General features: G+C 49.2%; 1 protein-coding gene across 2 annotated transcripts in view; it reads left to right on the top strand.

Annotated features, from left to right (window-relative positions):
- The window catches only part of add3a (adducin 3 (gamma) a), a 154,914-nt gene that overhangs the window by 30,674 nt on the left and 109,109 nt on the right, over positions 1-15,131 (top strand). The gene's annotated exons all lie outside the window — the stretch shown is intronic.

The raw sequence follows: 15,131 nt of genomic DNA, 5'->3' as shown, positions 1-15,131 counted from the left end.
CTTCCGCTGACTTATTGTGTAGCAGCGCCAGTGGGTTGTATCAACAACCCCAGTTCATGTATCACATTCAGTGTAGACTTGTTACGTGTTTTAATGAAAAGACCTTGCTGTTGTCTCAAGTGCGTCATGTGCAGTAGGCTAAGCATTATTCTGCATGGACATCTTTCTCCACCGTGCCACAGACGTTCTCAAAAAGAAACGGTCACTCTGGGTTGCCACTTGCTTATTTTGGAAATGCTGAACTAACAAATGATATGGCTTTGATTTGTCTGTTGGTGGTCACTCTGTGCCTGTCTGGTGAGACGTTTTACTGTGGTTGCACACACACACACACACACACACACACACCACAAGATGTTTTACTGCTTTTGGAAGTTATCCTACATGGGAAATAGTGACTGGTTTTGTCTCCCTAAAATGTTCAGTTTACAGTCTGTCTCTCTCCCCTCTTCCTCCCTTGTTCCTCTCCTCCCCCGTCTGTGGTTGAAGAGGGCCTGACCATGCCTCTCCTATGTCATCTAATTTGTTTAACATTTCTTCATCTCCTCATCATTTTTCGCCGGCTCAGTCTGGTCTAGACGTTTTCCTTGACGTACCAACCTGTCGTGTTGTTTATGGTCCTAACAGCACCACCCCTCTTCAGAGGACAGCTTCACTACTATTTATGCTACATGGCATGAGCCTCCTCATCAGTTTCTGAACTGTGTATCGAGGTCATGACAATAAGCTTTAGTCATGATGATAATGCCTAGGTTGGCCTGTCAACATTATTATCCAGGGAACGTGTTTGACACATAATGAGACACGTCAGCAAGCAGTCAGCATTGCTTTCCCCTGGCCTGGCCTGGGTCTGGCCTGGGCATATAGGGTCTGGCCTGGGTCTGGCCTGGGCATATAGGGTCTGGCCTGGGTCTGGCCTGGGCATATAGGGTCTGGCCTGGGTCTGGCCTGGGCATATAGGGTCTGGCCTGGGTCTGGCCTGGGCATATAGGGTCTGGCCTGGGTCTGGCCTGGGTATAGGGTCTGGCCTGGGTCTGGCCTGGGCATATAGGGTCTGGGGGCATCTGGCCTGGGGGTCTGGCCTGGGTCTGGCCTGGGCATATAGGGTCTGGCCTGGGTCTGGCCTGGGGTCTGGCCTGGGCATATAGGGTCTGGCCTGGGTCTGGCCTGGGCATATGGCCTGGGTCTGGCCTGGGCATAGGGTCTGGCCTGGGTCTGGCCTGGGCATATAGGGTCTGGCCTGGGTCTGGCCTGGGCATATAGGGTCTGGCCTGGGCATATAGGGTCTGGCCTGGGCATATAGGGTCTGGCCTGGGTCTGGCCTGGGCATATAGGGTCTGGCCTGGGCATATAGGGTCTGGCCTGGGTCATATAGGGTCTGGCCTGGGTCTGGCCTGGGCATATAGGGTCTGGCCTGGGTCTGGCCTGGGCATATAGGGTCTGGCCTGGGTCTGGCCTGGGCATATAGGGTCTGGCCTGGGTCTGGCCTGGGCATATAGGGTCTGGCCTGGGCATATAGGGTCTGGCCTGGGTCTGGCCTGGGCATATAGGGGGTCTGGCCTGGGCATATAGGGTCTGGCCAGGGCATATAGGGTCTGGCCTGGGCAGGGTCTGGCCTGGGCCTCTGGCCTGGGCATATAGGGTCTGGCCTGGGCATGGCCAGGGTCTGGCCTGGGCATATAGGGTCTGGCCTGGGCCTGGGCATAGGGTCTGGCCTGGGTCTGGCCTGGGCATATAGGGGGTCTGGCCTGGCCTGGGCATATAGGGTCTGGCCAGGGTCTGGCCTGGGTCTGGCCTGGCCTGGGCATATGGCCTGGGTCTGGCCTGGGCATATAGGGCCTGGGTCTGGCCTGGGTCTGGCCTGGGCATATAGGGTCTGGCCTGGGTCTGGCCTGGGCATATAGGGTCTGGCCTGGGTCTGGCCTGGGCATATAGGGTCTGGCCTGGGTCTGGCCTGGGCATATAGGGTCTGGCCTGGGTCTGGCCTGGGCATATAGGGTCTGGCCTGGGTCTGGCCTGGGCATATAGGGTCTGGCCTGGGTCTGGCCTGGGCATATAGGGGCCTGGCCTGGGTCTGGCCTGGGCATATAGGGTCTGGCCTGGGCATATAGGGTCTGGCCTGGGCATATAGGGTCTGGCCTGGGCATATAGGGTCTGGCCTGGGCATATAGGGTCTGGCCTGGGTCTGGCCTGGGCATATAGGGTCTGGCCTGGGTCTGGCCTGGGCATATAGGGTCTGGCCTGGGTCTGGCCTGGGCATATAGGGTCTGGCCTGGGTCTGGCCTGGGCATATAGGGTCTGGCCTGGGTCTGGCCTGGGCATATAGGGTCTGGCCTGGGTCTGGCCTGGGCATATAGGGTCTGGCCTGGGTCTGGCCTGGGCATATATAGGGTCTGGCCTGGGCATATAGGGTCTGGCCTGGGCATATAGGGTCTGGCCTGGGTCTGGCCTGGGCATATAGGGTCTGGCCTGGGCATATAGGGTCTGGCCTGGGCATATAGGGTCTGGCCTGGGTCTGGCCTGGGCATATAGGGTCTGGCCTGGGTCTGGCCTGGGCATAGGGTCTGGCCTGGGCATATAGGGTCTGGCCTGGGCATATAGGGTCTGGCCTGGGCATATAGGGTCTGGCCTGGGTCTGGCCTGGGCATATAGGGTCTGGCCTGGGTCTGGCCTGGGCATATAGGGTCTGGCCTGGGTCTGGCCTGGGCATATAGGGTCTGGCCTGGGTCTGGCCTGGGCATATAGGGTCTGGCCTGGGCATATAGGGTCTGGCCTGGGTCTGGCCTGGGCATATAGGGTCTGGCCTGGGCATATAGGGTCTGGCCTGGGTCTGGCCTGGCCTAGGGTCTGGCCTGGGCATATAGGGTCTGGCCTGGGCATATAGGGTCTGGGTCCTGGGTCTGGCCTGGGCATATAGGGTCTGGCCTGGGCATATAGGGTCTGGCCTGGGTCTGGCCTGGGCATATAGGTGTCTGGCCTGGGTCTGGCCTGGGCATATAGGGGTCTGGCCTGGGCATATAGGGCCTGGGTCTGGCCTGGGTCTGGCCTGGGCATATAGGGTCTGGCCTGGGTCTGGCCTGGGCATGGCCTGGGTCTGGCCTGGGTCTGGCCTGGGCATATAGTGTCTGGCCTGGGCATATAGTGTCTGGCCTGGGTCTGGCCTGGGCATATAGTGTCTGGCCTGGGCATATAGTGTCTGGCCTGGGTCTGGCCTGGGCATATAGTGTCTGGCCTGGGCATATAGTGTCTGGCCTGGGTCTGGCCTGGGCATATAGTGTCTGGCCTGGGCATGGCCTGGGTCTGGCCTGGGCATATAGTGTCTGGCCTGGGCATATAGTGTCTGGCCTGGGTCTGGCCTGGGCATATAGTGTCTGGCCTGGGTATAGTGTCTGGCCTGGGCTGGCCTGGGTCTGGCCTATAGTGTCTGGCCTGGGCATATAGTGTCTGGCCTGGGCATATAGTGTCTGGCCTGGGGGGCATATAGTGTCTGGCCTGGGTCTGGCCTGGGCATATAGTGTCTGGCCTGGGTCTGGCCTGGGTATGTGTCTGGCCTGGGCATATAGTGTCTGGCCTGGGCATATAGTGTCTGGCCTGGGCATATAGTGTCTGGCCTGGGTCTGGCCTGGGTCTGACCTGGGCATATAGTGTCTGGCCTGGGTCTGACCTGGGCATATAGTGTCTGGCCTGGGCATATAGTGTCTGGCCTGGGCATATAGTGTCTGGCCTGGGCATATAGTGTCTGGGGTCTGGCCTGGGCATATAGTGTCTGGCCTGGGTCTGACCTGGGCAGTGTCTGGCCTGGGTCTGGCCTGGGCATATAGTGTCTGGCCTGGGCATATAGTGTCTGGCCTGGGTCTGGCCTGGGCATATAGTGTCTGGCCTGGGCATATAGTGTCTGGCCTGGGTCTGGCCTGGGCATATAGTGTCTGGCCTGGGTCTGGCCTGGGCATATAGTGTCTGGCCTGGGTCTGGCCTGGGCATATAGTGTCTGGCCTGGGTCTGGCCTGGGTCTGACCTGGGCATATAGTGTCTGGCCTGGGTCTGACCTGGGCATATAGTGTCTGGCCTGGGTCTGGCCTGGGCATATAGTGTCTGCCTGGGTCTGGCCTGGGTCTGACCTGGGCATATAGTGTCTGGCCTGGGTCTGGCCTGGGCATATAGTGTCTGGCCTGGGTCTGGCCTGGGCATATAGTGTCTGGCCTGGGTCTGGCCTGGGCATATAGTGTCTGGCCTGGGCATATAGTGTCTGGCCTGGGTCTGGCCTGGGCATATAGTGTCTGGCCTGGGCATATAGTGTCTGGCCTGGGTCTGGCCTGGGCATATAGTGTCTGCCTGGGTCTGGCCTGGGTCTGACCTGGGCATATAGTGTCTGCCTGGGACTTGGCAACCTGCCAGAGTAGGAACTGAATGAACAAAGATGCTCTAAACCGACTAGACCGAGGGAGAAGGAGGAGGGTAAGGAGGAGGATGAGGGGGAGGGGAGGAGGAGGGGTGTTTTATAAGCTTTGTCAAGGTTGCTATCTCCGTTTTCATTGGTTGATTCAAAGATAAAACTACAGTCTTTAACCTTTCTTTAACTAGGCAAGTCAATTGCTTTCTTATGGAATGTGACGGCTTGCATGTAGAGCTTTCACCGTTTTAATTGTCCGTGGACATAGTCTGTCTGCTAGGTGCGTCGTCTGTCTGCTTGGTGCGTCGTCTGTCTGCTTGGTGCGTCGTCTGTCTGCGTGGTGTGTCGTCCATATTTAGGATTTGCAGTTAAGTGAGGCTGCTAATCTCTCTGGCTAAGCTCCTTATACTGCATTTATACATTACACCACAATGGAAAGGGGATTTGACTTTGTCACTTTGAGCTAGTTAATCATTTCATAGTGCTTTTTCTGTCTGTTATCTTGCCTCGATAGCAATATCTGAAGAGACAAAATCTGAAAATGACAAATTCTTATTTGTGGGCTGGTCCTGTTTTCGTGTTAAAATACTTGTGTGATGATGCAAGTTAACAATGGTGTTGGAGTGAAATAGAGAATTGAGGCCAAATGTCTTTCTCTCTCCCCCCTCTCTATGCGTTTCCATGTGGTTAATTTATTCCATTCCTCCAAGGCAGTCTGATGTGACTAATGTCTAGGCCAGGGGTACACACAGCACAGAGAGACAGAGGACCAGGCATTCCAAGGGGTTGTGAGGGCGTCAGCCCAGAGAGGTACACCCATTACCCCTGAAAGGAGGACCGGAGGAGGGGAAAAGGAGAGACTGAATAGAGAGAAAAAGCTGCATGACTCGTAAACCTTTTACAGGACCGGATGGGTGGATGTGAAGGGTTCAGTACCAACCATGCAAGGTCCAGTTGTTCCTCTCTTTCTCTCCCTCTGTCATTCACCCTGGTAAGACGAGCTATGCTAGCTGTACTAGACCAGTGTGTAGGCCAGTAAAGAGACCTTGCTAGCTCCCTGGGCCACCATTTAAACCTACACACACATATCACATGTTTGTTTTACTATCCTTGTGGGGACCAAAACATTTATTCCCATTCAAAATCATGTTCTCCAGAACCCTAAACTTAACCTAAAATGGCCTTTTTTCTTGTGGGGACCAATACATTTCCACACTTGTCTGAACTTTCCTTGTTTTATTATCCTTGTGAGAACTTATTGTCCCCACAAAGATAGTAATACCAAAAAAACACACACGCACAGAGCTCCCTGGGCTGCCATTTAAACCTCTTCTCCTCCCCAGACCCACGTGAAACACTCAGCTGTAAGTCTAACACGCTCCACACTGACTCCACACTCCACTTCCTGATCGGCAGGACTTCTCGCAGTAATGATGTCATGCACCTTGTTATTATGATATAATCGTTACTACCGCTCCATCTGGTCATGTTTAAAGACCGCTCAGTGGTTACCCATGTGATTCCCCGGAATTTAAAGCAATCCCAAGTATATCAGTCTCTCACAATGTACAGTAAGATGTACAGTGCCTTCAGAAAGTATTCAAATCCCTGAACTTATTCCATATTTTGTTATGTTACAGCCTGAATTCAAAATGTATACAATTTAGCTTTTCTCACCCATCTACACACAATACTCCATAATGACAAAGTGAAAAGATGTTTTTGGAAATGTTTGCAAATGTATTAAATGAAATTTAGAAATATATCTAATTTGCATAAGTATTCACACCCATGAGTCAGTACTTTTTAGAATCATCTTTGGCAGCGATTACAGCTGAGAGTCTTTCTGGGTAAGTCTAAGAGCTTTCCACTCCTGGATTGTGATTCATTTGCCCATTTTATTATTTTCTAAATTCTTCAAACTCTGTCAAATTGGTTGTTGATCATTGCTAGACAACTATTTTCAGGTCTTGCCATAGATTTTCAAGTAGATTTAAGTCAAAACCGTAACATTCACTGTCTTCTTGGTGGACAGCAGAGTGAACCAGATTTTCCTCTAGGATTTTGCCTGTGCTTAGCTCCATTCAGTTTCTTTTTTTATCCTGAAAATCTCCCCAGTCCTTAACGATTACAAGCATACCCATAACATGATACAACCACCACTATTCAAGACAAAAAGTGAATTGCTTTGCCACATTTTTTGCAGTATTACTTTAGCGCCTTGTTGCAAACATGATGCATGTTTTGTAATATTCTGTACAGGCTTTCTTCTTTTCACTCTGTCAATTAGGTTAGTATTGTAGAGTAACTACAATGTGGTTTATCCATCCCCAGTTTTCCCCATCACAGACATTAGTCACCATTGACTGAAATCCCTGAGCAGTTTTCTTCCTCTCCGGCAACTGAGTTAGAACGTCTGTATCTATGTAGTGACTCTGCTCTTTTAAAAAACAAACGTTTATTGTCTACCAATAGGTGCCTTTCTTTGGTCTTTGTGGTCGAATATTTGTTTAAAGTTCATTGCTCCTGACTGAGGGACCTTACAATTATCTGTATGTGTGGGGTACAGGGATGAGGTAGTCATTAAAAATCATGTTCAACACTATTATTGCACACAGAGTGAGTCCGTGCAACTTATTCTGAGATTTGTTTTAAAACATTTGACTCCTGAACTTATTTAGGCTTGCCATAACAAAGGGGTTGAATCAAGACATTTCAGCTTTTTCATTTTGTAATTAATTTATACAAGTTTTGATCAACACAATTCCACTTTGACATTAAGTTTTTTTTAGGCCAGAGACAAATAAATCTTAATTTAATCCATTTAAAATGAAGTCAAAGGATGTGAATACTTTGAAGGCACTGCATGTGGTGTTGGGAGTTGGTGGTGCTGCTGTGGTGTTGGTAGTTGGTAGTGCTGCTGTGGTGTTGGTAGTGCTGCTGTAGCTTGGCATCCTCTCCTCCTCTGCTCTAATCATCTGGCTTTACCCAGTGTCTTATCTCTCTCTGTGGAGTAGAGCAAACAGTCTCTCTCTCTCTCTCTCTGTCTCTTCTCTCACTCTCGCTCTCTCTCTCTGGAGCAAACTAATGGACAGATGCAAGCAGCCTGGATCCTCTCTACCGGTGTCGATTCCTCTAAAGGACAGATATGCAGTCTGGCTCTCTGCCCACACAACCTCTCTCCACTGATAGAACGTCTCCCTCACATGTGTCTTGGTTGGAGTTGAATTTAAGAGCCTGGTAAAAACCTGTACGTCCAGGAGGTTTTCATTTGTAGAAAATGTAAAAAGCATGTGGAGGGAGATTCTAGATGTGGCTTGGCCAAAGTGACTGTGTGTCTGTGTGTGAGTGAGACAGAGAGTTGTAGAAACCCAGTGGACGGGTGGTAGTCCATATGGATCTTGAGGCTTGGCCAAAGTGACGGGTTGAAATTGTGGTGATTTGACAGGTATGTAAGTGATATCAGGTTTTTGAAAGTGAGTGTTGGGGGGGGTTGTTGTATGTTAGGGCGTCTGCAGATGGCCATTATCTCACTCTTTATCTCTAGTAGTGACCTCAGAGCCATAGAATGCTGAAAACACAGTAGAGTTAGTTTATCTGCTAAACACTGGCCTGAGAGCTGACAGGTTGGGCTTCACACACACACACACGGGGCCAGGGGGAAACGGCACTGGGCCGATCCAGATTAATCAGTAGGGGTGTTTCCCTGACACATACCAGCTGTGCTGGTCTCCATGGGGACACACAGTGACTCATCGCTATTGGACCAGACTCACCGGACCGTGGCTGTGGATTGGCTGTGTGTGGCTGTATTGATTGGCAGTGTGTTTACAGCAGGGTATGATTTGTTTGTAGTGGTTTCAATTAAGGAAAGTTGAAGGAAGTTTTTTGTTGCAGTGTATTGATGTTGAAGTGGCCATGACGTGGCTGTCAGTGACTTTTCAAGGTTATTTAGTACATCGTGTGTGTGTGTGTGTGTGTGTGTGTGTGTGTGTGTGCGTCATTTTGGGAGGGAGATGGGTGCGGTCAGTGTGTTGTGTTTTCAGTTTTGGCCCGCCAGCTCTGTTCTGTCTCCTATCATGCTTCTATCACACTGTATCTCCTGGGGCCTCTCTACAGCTGGCTGATGTGAGATCTCAGTCAACCAGACTAGTGTTAGCAGTCAATCCTGAGTCACACACACGGACGCACACACACATGCAACAATGTATGCATACTCTGTCTCTCTCTTCACACACACATCCCCTCCAGCTCTGGCTGGTAGTCTGTGTGGTCTTTGTAGCGCCGAGCCGAGTGGCCACAAACGACAGCATTGTCCTCAGGGAGGCTGGGAAACTTGGAGCGCAAACTCTCTCCTCAAGCAGTGTCAGGCCAGTCCACTGCTCCATTCAACTCAATGGGCTGTTTCAGCAAGAACTCCTCAAGGAGAGAGAGGAGAGATGATTGGAGAAGAGGAGGAAGAGAGTTGAAGAGGAGATCATGTAGGAGGGAGTTGAATAAGAGGAGAGGAGGAAGATAGGAGGAGAGAGAGTTGAAGAGGGGAGAAAGAGAGAGTTGAAATATAATGAAGGGTAGAGGAGGTGAGGGTTCAGGAAAGGTCAACTGCCACAGGCAGAATAGAATGAGAAGGAATGGTAGACTAGGTGATATAAGGTTGTTGTATGGTAGAATATTACTACAGGAATTTTATAGTCAGTGTACAGGACATTGACTAAAGATGGGTATTAACTTTCTATTACACGGTAGTAAATTCATGTGTAGGATAGGAGAGGGAGTTTTGGGTGCGTTCATGTTGCGTAAGTACATCATCCGTTAGCTGATCATCCCAGGCTAAGATATGATCTACTGTCACTTACTGATTGAGAGGAGGAGTGGAAAAGCTCCTCTGGGTTTTAACAACTGGGAGGAGTGGAGAAGCTCCTCTGGGTTTTACAACTGGGAGGAGTGGAGAAGCTCCTCTGGGTTTTACAACTGGGAGGAGTGGAGAAGCTCCTCTGGGTTTTACAACTGGGAGGAGTGGAGAAGCTCCTCTGGGTTTTACAACTGGGAGGAGTGGAGAAGCGCCTCTGGGTTTTACAACTGGGAGGAGTGGAGACGATTTGAGGGGTAAAGGTTTTAAAGGGCCACAAGTGACAGGTAAGTAGCGGTTAAGAGCGTTGGGTCAAAAACCGAAAGGTCGCTCGTTCAAATCTCTGAGCCGATTAGGTGAAAAATCTGCCCACGAGCCCTTGAGCAAGGCACTTAACCCTAATTGCTCCTGTAAGTTGTGATAGAAAATTCCGTATTTACCTGGTTTATTTGATATTAATGGTTAACAATTCATATTTAACTAAGACATTTCTGTCCTGCTAGTGTCTGTATTTTCATGGGCTCCACTCTAGTTCCCTGCAGCTAATCTGGGCGTATGGTCACCAGAGATGGCTTGAGCTCACAAATGAGTTAAAGACTGCATTACATAGACAGAATGTGTTTTACTAGAGATAGTTTAGGAGTAGAGCAATCCCTCATTGTCTCTAAATCCTCCTTGCATATGAGAAACTAAGCCAGGTGGGGTTAAGACAACAACCCACGTGCAGATTTTTGTGCTTATTTTTGAAGCATTATTTAACTAGGCAAGCCAGTTAAGAACAAGTTCTTATTTACAATGACGGCCTACCGGGGAACAGTGGGTAACTGCCTTGTTCAGGGGCAGAACGACACATTTTTACCTTGTCAGCTCAGGGATTCGATCCAGCAACCTTTCGGTTACTGGCCCAACGCTCTAACCACGAGGCTCAGCAGTGTAGATGCGCCGGTTTAGCCTTGGGTTCGATCCTGTGCCACAACCGGCCATGACCAGGAGCCCCATAGGACGGTGCACAATTGGCCCAGCGCCGTCTGGGGTAGGGGAGGGTTTGGCCAGTGGGTTTTCCTTGGCTCATCGTGCTCTAGCGACTCCCATTGACTGGGCTGGGCACCTGCAAGCTGACTCCGGTCCTCAGTCGAACTGTGTTCTTTCCGACATTGGTGCGGCTGACATCCAGGTTAAGAGAGCAGTGTGACAAGAACTAGACAGCCAGGCGGGTCATGTTTCAGAGGACGCAGGACTCGACCTTCTCCTCTCCCAAGCCCATTGAGTAGTAGAGATGAGCCAACGGACCAAATTCAGGGAGAAAAAGGGTTTAAAAAAATAATGTTGTGGCCATACCACCCTTAACGTGCCTGTTCAGGGTCGGGCCTGGTTAGTACTGGGACGGGAGACCGTCTGGGAATACCAACTGCAGTAAGCAAAAAAGACAAGACTGAAAGTTACGGGATAGTTTCATGTAAAGGCCTTAGTAATTGTATATGAATTGTTTTAAACACAGTAATATATTGAACAATATACTGTGCCAAATACTCCGATATGTCCCATCTGCAAACTGTACAATGGTTGGTTTAGAGGAAACGCGTTGTTATTAACTGACTAATTCCATTTGCTAACAGGTATCATAGCAATCTATGTACCAGTCACCGATAGGACCACAGCAAACAATCACACACAATTATTATTATTATTAATAGCAAATCATAACAAGATTTTAAAAATTCTTCCATCATTGTGTTTTTACATTTAATGTACTCCAATGTGCAAACTAAATAATTCCAAATGTCATGGAAAAATTGAAAAAACACTATCTAATATCCTCAGAAAATCTGGCAGTCTGTGTGGAAATATGTTGCAACAGCGTGTTGTTGAAGTCAGAGAATGTGAGTATATAACTAATGGAGTTTGGGAGTCTGGTGGTCCGTGTGCCTGGATCCCTCAGTGTTTGCTTCCTAAACAGCACCCTATTCAATACATAATGCCTATGTGCCCTGGTCAAAAGTAGTGCACTATATAGGGGATATGGTGCCATTTAGGATGCTGTGTCTCCAATGGAGGCTTTGCCGTTAATCCACATGGGCCGTCTCAACGCGATCTCTCACTGCTGGATCATAACTGAGATGTTATTAGCTAGATGCTTTCAATGTGTCAGTGTGAAAATGAAGACTGTATTTTCTATGTCAGCAGCTTGATGTGGTAGTCTGTTTTCTCTATGACGATGATGGCTAGTGACCTATGTGTTTTAAATAACATAATACACTGCTCAAAAAAATAAAGGGAACACTTAAACAACACAATGTAACTCCAAGTCAATCACACTTCTGTGAAATCAAACTGTCCACTTAGGAACCAACACTGATTGACAATAAATTTCACATGCTGTTGTGCAAATGGAATAGACAACAGGTGGAAATTATAGGCAATTAGCAAGACCCCCAATAAAGGAGTGGTTCTGCAGGTGGGGACCACAGACCACTTCTCAGTTCCTATGCTTCCTGGCTGATTTTTTTTTTGGTCACTTTTGAATGCTGGTGGTGCTTTCACTCTAGTGGTAGCATGAGATGGAGTCTACAACCCACACAAGTGGCTCAGGTAGTGCAGCTCATCCAGGATGGGACATCAATGCGAGCTATGGCAAGAAGGTTTGCTGTGTCTGTCAGCGTAGTGTCCAGAGCATGGAGGCGCTACCAGGAGACAGGCCAGTACATCAGGAGACGTGGATGAGGCCGTAGGAGGGAAACAACCCAGCAGCAGGACTGCTACCTCCGCCTTTGTGCAAGGAGGAGCACTGCCAGAGCCCTGCAAAATGACCTCCAGCAGGCCACAAATGCGCATGTGTCTGCTCAAATGGTCAGAAACTGACTCCATGAGGGTGGTATGAGGGCCCGACTTCCCCGGCTGGGGTTTGTGCTTACAGCCCAACACTGTGCAGGGCGTTTTTCATTTGCCAGAGAACACCAAGATTGGCAAATTCGCCACTGGCGCCCTGTGCTCTTCAGATGAAAGCAGGTTCACACTGAGCACATGTGACAGACATCACGTCTGGAGACGCCGTGGAGAACGTTCTGCTGCCTGCAACATCCTCCAGCATGACCAGTTTGGCGGTGGGTCAGTCATGGTGTGGGGTGGCATTTCTTTGGGGGGGCCGCCCGTTCCCCAGACCTGAATCCAATTGAGCACATCTGGGACATCATGTCTCGCTCCATTCAGATCTAGGATGTGTTATTTTAGTGTTCCCTTTATTTTTTTGAGCAGTGTATATAATATATTGTAGTTTGCCTGTGGAGTGGCCGATCGTGTCAATGTTTTTTATTGTACGTTGTTTAGGTGTAATGGAACCAAATATCGACCATAACGAATTCAATTGAATGATCTATTCTGGTATTAATAAATTGAATGATCTCTATCGGATACATCCACATATTATGACCTCTCACACACACCACAGTTGATTTGACTTGATTTGAAGGCAGAGTCCTGTCACTATATTCACTGAGGATGCTGTATAGGAGTGCTTCTTGACTCACAGTATTACAGTCAAGGAACGTGCCAACGGTCACAGAAGCCCCCAACATCCATAACTATGGTCAGGGATAGCCCCTGGACACCCATAACTAGGGTCAGGGATAGCCCCTGGACACCCATAACTAGGGTCAGGGATAGCCCCTGGACATGACTGGACCTCTAATGTTACACCAGACGGAAACAAAGAGAAGCATGAATGACTAATCTAGTCTAATGCCTGAAGTCCTTTTTTTTGGTCATATTAAGTTCAGACCCTTTTCACATGACTGAGCCGAGCTGTACCATGCTCGCCTGGTTACACATCCACCATCGTTTCTTTAGCTGTGCTGGAAAGGATCATATGAAAATAAATGATCAGAGCCAGCGGAGGACAGTTCAGGTCAGCACAATAGTGTTTAAAGCAGAGCTCTGTTTCTGGAGAGATACCCTCCTGTAGGTTTCCACTCCAACCCTGTTCCTGGAGAGGTGTACCCTCCTGTAGGTTTCCACTCTAACCCTGTTCCTGGAGAGGTGTACCCTCCTGTAGGTTTCCACTCTAACCCTGTTCCTGGAGAGGTGTACCCTCCTGTAGGTTTCCACTCTAACCCTGTTCCTGGAGAGGTGTACCCTCCTGTAGGTTTCCACTCTAACCCTGTTCCTGGAGAGGTGTACCCTCCTGTAGGTTTTCACTCTAACCCTGTTCCTGGAGAGATGCACTCTTGTAGGTTTTCACTCTAACCCTGTTCCTGGAGAGATACACTCCTGTAGGTTTTCACTGCAACCCTGTTCCTGGAGAGATACCCTCCTGTAGGTTTTCACTCTAACCCTGTTCCTGGAGAGATACCCTCCTGTAGGTTTTCACCAACCCTGTTCCTGGAGAGATGCCCTCCTGTAGGTTTTCACTCCAACCCTGTTCCTGGAGAGATACCCTCCTGTTTTCACTCCAACCCTGTTCCTGATTTTTTGCACTCCAACCCTGTTCCTGGAGAGATACCCTCCTGTAGGTTTTCACTCCAACCCTGTTCCTGGAGAGATACCCTCCTGTAGGTTTTCACTCCAACCCTGTTCCTGGAGAGATACCCTCCTGTAGGTTTTCACTCCAACCCTGTTCCTGGAGAGATACCCTCCTGTAGGTTTTCACTCCAACCCTGTTCCTGGAGAGATACCCTCCTGTAGGTTTTCACTCCAACCCTGTTCCTGGAGAGATACCCTCCTGTAGGTTTTCACTCCAACCCTGTTCCTGGAGAGATACCCTCCTGTAGGTTTTCACTCCAACCCTGTTCCTGGAGAGATACCCTCCTGTAGGTTTTCACTCCAATCCTGTTCCTGGAGAGATGCCTCCTGTAGGTTTTCACTCCAACCCTGTTCCTGGAGAGATACCCCTCCTGTTCCTGGAGGTTTTCACTCCAACCCTGTTCCTGGAGAGATACCCTCCTGTAGGTTTTCACTTTTCCTGGAGAGATACCCTCCTGTAGGTTTTCACTCTAACCCTGTTCCTGGAGAGATACCCTCCTGTAGGTTTTCACTCCAACCCTGTTCCTGGAGAGATACCCTCCTGTAGGTTTTCACAGAAATGACTGTAACCAAACAAACATTGTAGATTACAAATGATGGGAATAACAGTAAAATATACTACTGGTGAGACTGATGTGTCATCCCCACAGCCTCCACAATGGATTAGTCTACTTACACAGGCGTGAATCAGACAGGTGTCTCGTGTGCCATAAAACATATATATTTGCGACTGCTTGACCCAAAAAATCTTGTTCGACCAACAGCCTGTCGACTAAATGTGGTCAGCCCTAAGATGCTTCAACAATACTCTGTGGTTGTTGGCTTGGAGTCACTTGTTCATCGTTTATAAGCTATGGGAGTACGCTTCCTCACTGAAACGGCTTGGAGTCACTTGTTCATCGTTTATAAGCTATGGGAGTACGCTTCCTCACTGAAACGGGAAGCATCCAGAGAGTCATATGCTGCTCCACATCCCCCTCTTAATCTATATCTCTTCTATATGGTTGGATCTACACTCTTGGAGAACCCTTTTGGAATCCTTTTCTCTAGCTGTCCTCATAGGAGAACCCTTTTTGGTTCCAGGTAAAACCCTTTTTGGTTCAATGTAGAACCTTTTTGGGTTCCATGTAGAACGGTGGAAAGGGTTCTACATGGAACCCAAAATGGATCTACTTTTTAGTTTTTTTTGTTTACTGTTTGGACATAGGCGGCCCAAAAACACTTAGGTGACCCACCCAACACTTTTATATGCAGAAAAAACCCTGGACCTAGGGGTGAAGCGATACAGCACTGGACATGGATGGGAAATATAATGTTGTTCTGTATAATGATGAAGAAATCATCATGTTGAACCAGGGATCTGATGGAGGGAGTTGT

This window comes from Oncorhynchus tshawytscha, linkage group LG02 (assembly GCF_018296145.1).
Source record: "Oncorhynchus tshawytscha isolate Ot180627B linkage group LG02, Otsh_v2.0, whole genome shotgun sequence".
NCBI lineage: Eukaryota > Metazoa > Chordata > Actinopteri > Salmoniformes > Salmonidae > Oncorhynchus > Oncorhynchus tshawytscha.
This window is presented reverse-complemented; position numbering and strand designations above follow the sequence as displayed.